This window comes from Bison bison, unplaced genomic scaffold (assembly GCF_000754665.1).
Source record: "Bison bison bison isolate TAMUID 2011002044 unplaced genomic scaffold, Bison_UMD1.0 scf7180017864466, whole genome shotgun sequence".
Classification (NCBI taxonomy): Eukaryota; Metazoa; Chordata; class Mammalia; order Artiodactyla; family Bovidae; genus Bison; species Bison bison.
This window is the reverse complement of record NW_011495027.1, coordinates 5,725,977-5,738,322: the sequence shown is the minus strand read 5'-3', so window position 1 is coordinate 5,738,322 and position 12,346 is coordinate 5,725,977. Positions and strand designations below refer to the sequence as shown.

The 12,346-nt window shown below is 41.2% G+C and overlaps 1 pseudogene; it reads right to left on the bottom strand.

Moving 5' to 3' along the window:
• Positions 1-7,910: 7,910 nt before the first annotated feature.
• On the bottom strand, positions 7,911-11,911 carry LOC105003293 (annotated as a pseudogene).
• Between the last annotated feature and the right edge of the window lie 435 nt (positions 11,912-12,346).

The window sequence follows — 12,346 nt, the reverse complement described above, 5'->3', positions numbered from 1 at the left end:
AGTGCTATGAGGGTGGCAGGTCCCAGGTCACCAGCAAGGTAAAGTCCCCTCTCAGAGATGCAGATGAGTATCAGGCACCTGCCAGCGACTAGGACCAAGAGCCAGTACAAAGAGCATCAGCTGACAGTTTGTTTTTCTGTATCTCTGAGGGGATTTCAATTTTTAAAAAATGCCAGCTTGTTGAGTCAGCTGTTGTTTTGGAATTATTTTCTCCTCTCTATTAGCAAAGATAATTTGAGAGCTGACTTAGAGCCTGTGCAGTAAGATTGATGTCTGTTCTAAACGCATTGCCTCTTTTCCTTTCAGCTTAAAGCGCAATCATTATGTTTCTTCCACTACTTCTCTCAACTAAAGAGTTTTATGGATTGGTCCTGGGAATCATTTAATATTCTCCTATATTAATAATATAACAACAGCACAATAACAGTGAGAGTAATAACCCCACCACTACAACAGGTAAAAATTTCAGAGTATTGTCATGTGACAGGTATCATGCAAAACCTTTACATAAATTATTAATAATCCTCCTCAGGATAATTCTAGGGCTTCCTGGGTGGCTCAGATTGTAAAGATTCTGCCTGCAATGCAGGCAGATCGAACCCAGGTTTGATCCCTGGGCTGGGAAGATCCCCTGGAGAAGGGCACGGCAACCCAGTCCAGTATTCTTGCCTGCAGAATTCCATGCACAGAGAATCCTGGTGGGCTACAGCCCATGGGGTCACAAAAAGTCAAATACAACTGAGAGACTAACACTTTCACTTCCACTTTTCAGGATAATGCTATGAACCATTTTTCTCATATTGAGGTTAAGGGAACTAAGGCTTATATATGTGGTTTAATAAATGCCCAAGGTAACACAGGTGTTAATTGGGTAGATCTAGGATTTGAATCCTGGAAACTGTGTTCTAAACTTAGCTCTAGAAACCATGCCCATAATCAGAAAAATGATACTTTTCCCCATGATTCCTGGCATAATACTTTTGATAGGGAATCATTCCAGTGAAGAACAAAAGTATAATAGAAAAGTACCCACTAATCTCTCAGTATCACTCTATTGAGGGCCCCCTAATGCTGTCCTATTCCATCCACCAGTGGAAAGTACTCTTCATACAGTGGCCTGTATCTCATACATGCTTCTGGGCTTCACTGTGCGTGGGTCCAGGAATTCATGCGTTAATTTTTTGAGATTATGAAATACAGCTGAGCTTACAGAGATACCTTGTTTGTTTGTTGTGCTTGTTCTTTATTTCAGTTTCAGATATTGTTATTAATTTTGCCAAAGAGAGAAAATAAATGGCACTGATGTTTTGAGGTTGACTGACTGCTGAGAAAGAGACCTGAAAGAATGAAAATCTTACCTGAGTAGATGGTTAGGGATAGCAACCCTCATAAACTATGCTTGTCTCAAGCCTGACCTTTGTCCCAATCTCAGAATCAAAGTCCATGGAGCCTTTCTTTGGTTGTTACTTTGAATCTGGCCCAGGTCAATAGCCAGTAAAAGGAAATTGTGCTGAATTATCACAATTTTTATTTGTGCTGACTTATTGGAAATAAGGCAAGACAGATGAGTTGCAGTATCTGCACACTTGATTACCCCCTTCCCCAATTTTTCTGTGGCTTCATTTAGATCTCTTTGCTACAGCATTTTAGCTCTAACTTTGGGCACTGAATCATGCTACAATGTCCCATCCAGCATTTCGGTAATGCGATAAATTCATCCAAAGTCTCGCAGTGCCATCCTGCACGTGACAAATGCAATAACACGTCAGGCTCAGAGCGATACCCATCTTAGGCAGATACTCCCTCTGCTGACAGCAGGTGTTTCTGCTTTATCTGAAAATAATTCACTGAATAGATAATTGGTGAATCCCCAGTGGGAACAAAACTTGATTCTGTCTGAGCATAGGTTACCAAGTGTACCACCATAAAATAATTGATTTTGTGATATATTAAGTGGGGACATACTCAAGACTACTGAACTTTTCACTTAGGGCCTGGGGCTGAAGTTGAACTAGGCTCCCAAAGGTGAAGAACCCATGCATGACAAGGGCAGGGCTTCACACTCCAACAGCCAATTTAACTTTCATTTTCTTTATTAATCTAATATGTTCTACCTTTCACCAGGACGTGATGTGCAGGGAGTTTCATTAAAACGGTTGAGTTGTTATCGGAGATAATCACCGAAGGAATGTATCACAAAAGTCAAGAAATTCTGAATCATTTTTTTTTTTATGCTGTTGTCTTAGAGAAGAGGTTTCAGATGCTGATAGGGAAGTTGCTTTAGCTATAGGGCAAATTTAATTGCGTTTTTAGAAACTTCTTTTAATCCTATAATAACAAAAAATTAAATCAGTGCTGACATTTTTTTGTTGCCAGAAGAAGGTAGTAAAAGGGTAAAGAAATAATTGTTAGCTCTGAGAATATAATTAGCAACTTTAATGCTTTAATCTAAAAAATGCATATTTTGAGCCTGGGTGAATGATTAAAGAAAAGATATCAAAAGTCTTTGAAATTTCTAACTGTGTTTGTTTTTAATTGTGAGTTATGATCACTATAATTAGCTCATTTTAGTGCATTTATAATGCAAACAAATATGAATTTCTACACGTTCAGGGATATTTCAGGGCAAATATGATTGACATCTTGACCTCTGGCTCTTTGAATTAAGCCTTTCTTATAATGTCCAGTAGAAGTTTATTCTTTGATTTGGATGGGGGAGGAAAGGGCATTAAGAAGCCAGGATTAAATACCAGGAGACTAGAGTCAAGGTTGGTGCATGTTTGGAGGTTTATTCCGGAGGAGGTTAAGGATGGTCCCATTAGTAGCCTGGGCTTCCCCTGGCCCAGAGGGATGACTGTGTTCAGCTCCCTCTGCCCCACTGGATGGAACTTGAGGCTGCGTCTGAGTTACAAGCATGGGAGGAAGTTCTGGGTTACAGATAAAGGTGAGCTCTCTGATGCTAAACCTCTGTGAATGAGCACAGAACCTGCCTAGCCTGCTCCAGCTCTATCCTGCCCCACCTTGACAGAACCAAGAAACCTCATTACTATGCACTAGAAAAGGGAAAAGGAAAAAAAAAAAAAAAAGACCCAGAGGGATCTGGGGAATGAACTTTTTGGGGGTCTTATTTCTCTCAGAGGTGCACATTAAAATTCTCTCTTTCATTCATTAATGTGAATACAAGCTGCCTGAGAAAATAGCTGGTGGGACCTCCCTTAATGAATAGTGGGGCTTTTCTATGCTCTAGAGGCTTAAAATTGGGTTTCATCCCACTGAGGATTTTTCTTTTTTCCTTCTCCTTCTGTCTTCCTAACACTGCATGTTTGGTTATATTTCTAGAACTCACCTAGTCTATGACCTGCCTCCTCCAGTTCTAATCGCTCATATGATTAGGTTGGGGCCACCCACAGACAGGGAGGAGGGGGCCACTCTCAGGTATTTTTCCAATATTATTTTAAAATTTCTACTTTGTCAATCATATGCGATCAAACTCATTCTTGTGAAGTTCCTCATACTTCTTGGTTTAGAATAGGCCAGATATGAAGATAAAAATCTTTTTTCTTGCTTTCAGGGTTTTTCACTTTGGTTTGAAATAGAATTAACTCTTCTTAGCCTTTCACAGTTTAGTTTTTTTTAGCATTCTGGTCTTGATTTCCTTATTTTTCCTCCATACACTCCAGGTATGTTCGACCACTGCCTCCCAGTGCACTCAGCCCTCATTCAACAATTATTGCCCACATCATGCATTTGGGATATTTTCTTGAACTGTCTTATGTTGCTAGTTATTTTCCCAAGGACATCTCTACGTTTCTGAAGGACTTCATATTGTTTTACTTGTCTATGTCTTCAGAATCCAATGAATAGTAGCCCTTGATGAGTGAGGATGATGCTCATGGACATGAAGCCAAGTCTTCATCAATTTGCTCCTCACTCCCACCACAGGGAAACTAGAATGACAGGAATCCTCAGTCATTATTCCAGATCCTTAGGCCAATTTGTCTGGGGCTAGTAGGAAAAGTAGTTGTGGAAAGGGCTCTGCCGATCCAGACACGATTGTGGCAGGAAGAGAAACACTGAGAAATACATTCTCATGCAATTTGAGAATGAGGTGACAAAGAGACAGCAAGCTCTAGAAGAGCTTGTGGATCAGCCCCAAAAAGATGTCAAAAAGCCTCACACTAGGAACCACAGAAACACTCAGCAATGGACAGTGACTGTGTTCCACATCCCTTGAAAAACACAGAGTCATTTTCTAAGGGTAAAGGCATTTGGAAGTCTAGTTTAAAAGATGCTGTTTTCCTTGGTTTCTCCTTGAGAGTTCTTGTTCCTTGTGGTATTTAATTAACTTTTATTGCATCCCATATATTATAAAGCATAAACAAAAATTTTACAGTGTATCATATTATTTAGAACAGTATTAATCAAGCAAGTGTATAGAGAGAAAGGTAGAAAAAGATGGGGGCAAGTAGTAAATACTTAAAAGCCTTGATACAGTTACCAACAGCTCTAGACACGGTTCTGGATCACTATTTGCTTGTTTATATTTATTGAGTGTCTACTATACCAAGTATTATGCCAACATAATTTTATCTGTCCATTGTTTAATATTATAAAACTATTCCATATACTTTATGAATCAATGAAATTTATAGTCTCATAGATATAGACTATCCAGTATGTTGAGCCATTTAAAAATTCTATGACATATTTATAATCATGACATTCTGAACTTCATATTTGATAGAGAGCTACTTTATCAGCAATTGTACACCAATTTGCCAGTAGGCTTTAAAAGCCAGATCATTTTTCTCTGTGGGACCCAAGGAGAATTTGGTGACAAAAATGCCAAGATAAAACTCTTTTTAGAAAATTAGGTTTTAAAGGCCTACCTTTAGCATCATGGGTTTTACTTCGTGTCTTCAGGACATATCTGACTGCTCGGGATTTGGCACACATGGTGTAAGGAGTTAACATCGTACAGTCCAAGTGAGGGAACTAATAAAGTCAACGTAGTACCTCCTCTGTAGGATCAGATCTGTTCCCCATTATTTGGTCCTGCTGCTGAAGGAGAAAAATAAGTCTTGGATATTACAGCTGTCACTGTGACATCTGTTGTTTCAGGATCCGTGACTGCTTCAGTCACCACCTGACCCAGATCATCACCATAACATTCTGTCCACTATTAAACTGTGAAAGGTCCTCGCCCTCCAGGTGGTACTTCAAGGTTGACATACCAAGGTGTTTGTCTCTGTCCCTGCAACTGTCTCTCAACTGAAAAATACAGCCTCACTTTGTGCAGAATTGATGGCAAACCAAGTCTCCCAGGGTTCAAGGGGAGCAGGCGAGAGCAAGAGTTCTTGAGGCGTAGCCCCGTTCTGCTCTTAATCACTTGTCACAACTCCTGGAGGGCCTCGGGCGTGTTGCTTTTTGTTCTTTGTTGTTGGTGCTTCTCCTTTTCCTTTGAACAGATGACTCCAGCTATTAAAACAACAGTAACCGAGCTGCGTGCACGCATCCAAGCTTACAAAACAGATATGTAAGGGGATATCTGTCCTCCCGAACACATAAAGAATAGTTGACTTTTGGAAAGTTCCTCTAAATAGAACTCCACTTCTGGTTGTATGTGTTTGGTTCAAATCATTAATGACTTAACAGAATGGCTACTGCTAATTTAGATGCAAAGTGGATGCATTTGGAGGGGAGTGGATACATGTATTTGCTTGGCTGAGTCCCTTCGCTGTTCACCTGCAGCTATTACAATGTTGTTATCAGCTATACCCCAATACAAAAAAAAAAAAAAAGTTTAAAAAATAAGTACATTAAAAAAAATAGTTTATCACATGAGTAACCAAAATCAGGCCCACACACACATTTACAGGAATGTAATAAATATGTAAAACCAGACACATCTCTACTGTAAAGAGCTTTCATTCCAAGAGCCCATTTGATTATTCATTAATTTATTTATCCACTCTTTCATTCGAAACCTGCTTATTGAGACTCTATAATGGATGAGGCACTGCGCTGGGAACTAGGGTTCAGCACTAGAGGAGAATTTTCTGTTCTCATGATGTTTAACCTGACAAGAAAAGGTAGGGTTCACACTTACACTTGTGATCTAGCTTTCTCCCAGAAAAATCTAACCACTCCCAGCCACACAGCTATTTAATTGTCATCAATAAGCAGTTTACTTTCATTACATAATGAAGGCCCCACGTGATCTAAATCATAAAAGAAAATAGAAGAACCACAAGCTGGTTCTCATGTGGTATACTTTGATTTCTTTTCCTATTTCAGTTTCCCTACAATTTCTAGCCCTAATTCTAGCAACTAGTTACATGATCTTAAACAAGTAACTTAGCTTTTGTAAACCTTGATTTTTTCTCACATGTACAATTCCTTTGGCTAATGTTTGGAAGATTTTTTTTAAAACCTCAAATATATACTTTCAGACAAGCGTAAATCTTTTCGGATTCACTGTCTTCAAAGAACCTCAGGACATTTGCATTATGGTTGATCAGGCAGGACAGGATCACACAGGGTCGGAGGCTGCCCAGTCTCAGCATCAGGAGTTTTCTACTCACCTGGAGAGCCCCTGGAGTCTGGTCCTGAACAAAGACACATTATCTGGACCTGGCATTATTTACCCAGCTCAGAACACAGCGGCAGTCTTGGCGAGAGAGGAGGTTGGAGACTGCTTTTGTGGCACTTGCTGCTGCTTTATGGGTTTGCATTTGTCGTGCTAGGATTTTCTTTTCATCTCTTTTCTTTCTTTTTCCTTTTCTAATTGACACAGTGCCTGTACATTTAAATACTTGCAACTGGGTGTGGACATCTTGTATAATAGCTGTATTGGTTATAATGGCCTGTAACAGAAGTGAGTGATTGAGACCCAGGAAGAATGTACTAAAAATGAACCCCCATATTTGTTTTCTCTATAACAAAAAAAAATAGCCTAACTATTTAATTAAGAACAATGATCAATTATTATATAACTGAAAAAATGTTGGATAACATTTAATATATATGTGTGTGTGTATATGTATGGCACTCAAAGCTTTTGAATTCTTTTTCCCCTAAACCTGATTTTTCAGTCTCTGCTTTAGTTATTTTGGCTGTTTGTTCACATGAACTTTCTTTCACAAACAGCCAGTATTCTGAAGTCTTTTGCTGACCAGATCAAATACTTCAAGACGGGTGACATCAAAAGGCCTTGTTTAGATAAATGGGCTTCTGAAATAGCAAGACTACAGGCATATGTTGATATCATGACAGAATATTTTTGAATGTAAGTTTTTTTTGTTTTGTTTTTTTTGTTTTGTTTGGGTTTTGTATTTTTTAAGTGCCCCCAAATCCTCATGCTCACAGGCTGATAGGTCCTCCACCTCAGCATTCCTCCTCTGGATTGTTCGGGTTCCTTACTTCTGGTAAGGATGTGGTAGGATGGGACATCCCTGGTGGTCCAGTGGTTAAGGATCTGCTTTCCAATGCAAGGCACATGGATTCGATTCCTTGTCCGGGAACTAGGATCCCACATGCCCTGGAGAAAGTCCGGGTGCCATAGCCAAGACCTGACACAGCCAAATAAATAAATTAATTAAAAAAAAAAAAAAGTGGCAGGACACATTCATTAACACTGAAGGAAGCTTTGTTTTGTTTTTAGGTCCCAGGCCTTCATATAAGAACAAAGTGAGGAGTGATGTGGGTATTAAAGTTAAGAACATCATCCTACTTCACCTTCCCTCCAACCAGTTTCTCCAAACTCCCTGCCCCCACACCCTTTGTGTTCCCAATTCCTTTCTTAGTGAATGAAGAACTTAATCCTAAAGCCCTGGTACAAACCCCAGGTTTCTCTCCGTAGCTCTCCCTTCCTCTCCCCCCACACCCCATTCCCGGGGAGAGTGGGCACCTCAGTTTGAATGCACAGGAGAGCTCAGGGTGGTGACAGACACCGAGGGAAAGGCCTCACCCTCAGGGAATGGGACCGAAGAGTACAGAGTAGTGAAGTGAGGGCCCCCGTAGCCTGGGGTACCAAAATGGGGCCCTGGCGTCAGAGGAACGGATGCGGATACCCCTGAGAAGGCAGACCCAGCAGCCTCAAAATCCTCTGGTTGGAAATAGTTGCTGCTTGATTGTTTGCCCTTCTGGCAATGGTTGCAGACGACACCGGAACCACGTCCTTCTCTAGCCCAAGCTGCTGAGCAAAGTGGCTGATGTGCTGCAGAGTGGGCTTCGGGCACTGCAGGAACATGCTCTCCAGGTTGCCTCTCACTCGATTCTCCATACTAGTCCACTTTCTCTTCTGGGCGTGCACTAGGGCCTCTGCCTTGCATATCTCCTGCAGATTTCCTTGTTGTCAGTTTTCCTCCACCCACTTCTGCAGCAGAGGCCACAGCTTACACGTGTTCTTTGAAACTGAGTTGCAAAGCCTCAAATTGACAGGTAGACCTTTGGCTGAACACCTTTCCAAAAAGTGAGCCCAGGTGAGCCCCACATTGGTCTGGGTATATCCCAGGGTGACCCTCTTCTGCTTTAGGAGTTTGGCAAATTGTTCCAGGTCTTTCTGAAGAGCTTTGATGTTCTGGGACTCCTCAGGATCCGCTCCAGTTTCTCCTTGTCCAGCTTCATGGCACCTGGTCCAGGGAGGCCCCCTCGGAGTTGCTTTCCACCCTGGCTCCCGCCTCGCCCTCGGGCTGAGGCACCCTCCAGGACACCTTGGGGCACCAGCCCCACTCTAACCTGCGGTGCACAGCAGGCCATCCCTCTGCACAAGTCATAGGGTGGGGGCACAGGGGAAGCCCCCACACCTCGTGCTGGGCACAAGCTCCAGCCAGATTCCTGACCCACCCGGAGGCCCTTGGAAGCTCATCCAGGTCCGAGGATCAACCCAGCCTGGCTGTGGCCCTCCCTGCCGATAGCCTCCACCGCCCAGCAGGGGCGAGAAGGCCTGAAGGAAGCTTTAAAGATCCATTAGTGGACTAATAAAAATCTTTTTTCGGGAAACAACTATGAAGGTACTTTTTATGTCTTCTTTGTGATTAGGGGTGAGAGAAAGAAAGAAACATATGTTTTTGTATATATATATATATATATATAAGTTTGTACTTAAAAACTACCCCCTGAGTTCTTGATTATCTCAAGGTGAAGACAGTGTTAAATTACTTGTGGTGACAGCCCGTCAGATTGAATATATAGCAGAAGGACAAGGTAAAGGGTAAAATGGATTCAATGTAGAGGGAGCTGTGGGTTTGAGACTGCCCTAAAGGAGCAGACAAGGGAGGTGGGGATGGTGTTCCGCCTTAAAAAAACCCCACCTGTAGAATGTGGATGGCTTTCTTTTGATTCCAAACTGGAGTCTCTCTTCTCTGTGGTGATTGGCGTATAGGGACTGGTACTCCTATGAACACACATGAAGGAAACAGGCATCTTAAAAGATGAGGATTTATGTTCTCAGAATAAACATTGGGAAGTATCAAGTTCACCCCCCCTGGAAACTACAAGGGTCTGTTGTTATATGATAGGACCTGGGTTTACTCAGAACTCACAGGACATGTAAGGTTTTAAAGCAGATGTAGTTGGTAAGAAAATGGTAGCAATATACACCAAAGGGACTAGAAGGGAGGATGGAATCAGATAAACTCCTTAAAGCATTAGAGATTTTTGAGTCTACAGTTGCACTGACTAATTTGGTAGCCGCAGTGGCTATTGAGCATTTGAAATGTGGCTGATCTGATTTGAGATGTGCTGTAAATGTAAGATGCAAAATGTCTTCAAGAAAATAGGTTCTGAAGACTTAGTTATCAAAAAGAATGTAAAATGTCTTGTTAATAAAGGTTTCTGCTTATATGTGAAAATAATAATATTGTGGAAATGTGGGACTAAATAACATACTGAGTTAATTTCACCTGTTTCGTTTATGTTTTTTCTAATATGACTATCAGAAAATTTTAAATTATTTATGCAAGAAAATTTTATATTACTCACATTTACAATGTACATTATCTTTCTATAGGGTAGGACTGCTCACAGGAGCAAGCCCTCTATATTTGAATGTGGGTAGATATAAGAAGGATGCTTATGTTAAGAATTTTAAAACCTGTGTTTCCAAAATAAATTCTGTAAGATGGTGTAACAACATAGTTTATTATGACGTGAAATTGGCTATGCCATCGGTTAAGTAGCTTATCCCATGCCTTAATAACACTATTCAATAAAATCCCATGTATGTATTGGCTTGGAATAGAACTGTCCTATACCTACCAAAATGAAAAGAAGAGAAGGAAAGGATATAAAGAAACTGTGTTAACACTGGGGAATAGAAGCCATTCATTCAATACATAAAAGTACTTTTCGGCAACTCCCACAATTAGAGAAATTTCAGAAACAATTAAAGGATTTGGAAGTCCCCGACGATTCATTTTGAGAAAGTCTATCGTCTTAAAGAAACCTCCAGGAGAATCAAAGAAGCATATGCTTTAATGGGATTTTTGCTATTTGAGGACTGTGTTCTAGGTAATTTCCAACATGCTGAGCATTTCCCCTCATTTTTCTCCAAGAGTCCTGCATGAATTGGGTCTTCAAAGAGAAAATTTTTTATTTCCATATGAAGTCACTCAATGTCCCCTCCACGTTAACCCATCCTTCAAGGAAAGACACCTTCTCCGAAGACTGTTCTACCACATTGCTCATCACTCCCGAGATGTTTTTCAGTCCCAGTGTAATTATCTCCATGATGGAGGAGGCTCCAGATGCATTTATTTGCCCCTCTCTGTGACTGGAAAATGTATTCCATATTCAGTTAAAGTCAGTAATTAAAACGACCTAATCTGCATTCACTTTGTAACCACCGGCTGAAACTCCCCCTCTGTCAACCCCAGAGGTGGGAGGGCTGCTGCATTTAAACCCACACTGAAGATCTCCGATTGGCTGGTGCACAGTTAGAACAGGTGAAATAATCTAATCTGGAATATTGCTCTCCTCACCTTTTTTTAATAAAGATTTGCCTCACCACAGACCTTAATATAACAGCAGTAAAGGCAAGAGAGGAAATTGGAAACATGGCCAGGAGTGTGCCTTATGGTTCATAACAGCCCCAAATTGTGACTGTTTATTAAAACTAACACCCTTTTGTGAGTGAGGGTGTGGATCAAAATATCCAGTGGTTTCTCTTCTTCAATATTCCCCTTTTTTATAGCACTGAGTTTAAGTTTCAGTTTTAGAGTTTCATTAAGTTTTTAAAATTGTTTCTGACTGAAACATTGACTTAAAAAGGCAACTTGTCCGTAATTTGTCCCTGTTCCTTATTTCCATTATTTATTTCAATCCGTAGGAGATGTCTATGGATGGATGACCTCTTGGGCCACTGGGACAAGAAAGAGTTAAGGCAAGTGAAGGACCAGAGGAGACAGAAGTCCAGAGAACTGCCTCACAAAATACAATTAAGGGCCTTTCCCAGGCCCATGGCGCTCTGGTGCTGCCAGAGGTAAGGAGGCCGAGCACAATGTTCTCCTTGTCCACACACCTCCCTTTTGTTTCAGCAGCATTTTGCCTCCCACACATGCAAAAGTTTGAATTTCCTGTTGGCTCTGAGGTGAGATTTATAACATTTATTAAGGTTACTATTCATTGTGAATTTACTGGGCAATAAGCCTAAGAGCTTTTAGGGGTTTAATTGCCTATGTTTACGGGGCTTGCAAAGCTCCCCGCAGAGTCACTGTCAGCCAGGTTGGCCAAATGTGGACTTCTTGGAGTGCCTGGGGCACATGTCCTAGTCCAAGGGGAAGGTCAGGGAGAGCTGAAGGGCTCAGAGGAGACAAAGCCCTCAGGGCATGAGATTGGTTTTTCTGCTCTGGCTGTTTTGGTCCACTTCCCATTGGCTCATCTACCTCATTCTGGCCAAGTCTGAAGACATATTTGAATGTCCCATTCTCTCCAGGAAGAAAGAGAAATAATTTGAAATAATTGCATGAGGGAAGGAGAGAGGGAAAGAAGGGCTGGCAGTGGAAGTAAACACATGTTGCAAACGTAGTATGGGCTACATAAACTGTTTCATGCGTATTGTCACATTTAGTCTTCACAGCAGTCCTGTAAGGCAGGTATTATTACTCCCACTTTACAAATGAGGAAATTGAGGCTTAGAGAATGAAATCACTTGCAGAAAGGAAGACAGCTAGTGAATGGAAGAACCAGGATTTCAACTCCATTTTTCTGTGGCCTCCCAGTGCTGGTTGGGAGCTCCACATTTCATTCACTCTCATTTAACCTAAGCAATGGGTTCAGGTGTGTCGTCAGGACATTTGTAAGTACAAGGTTACACTTACTTTTAAGATGGTGGGTTTGTTTTATT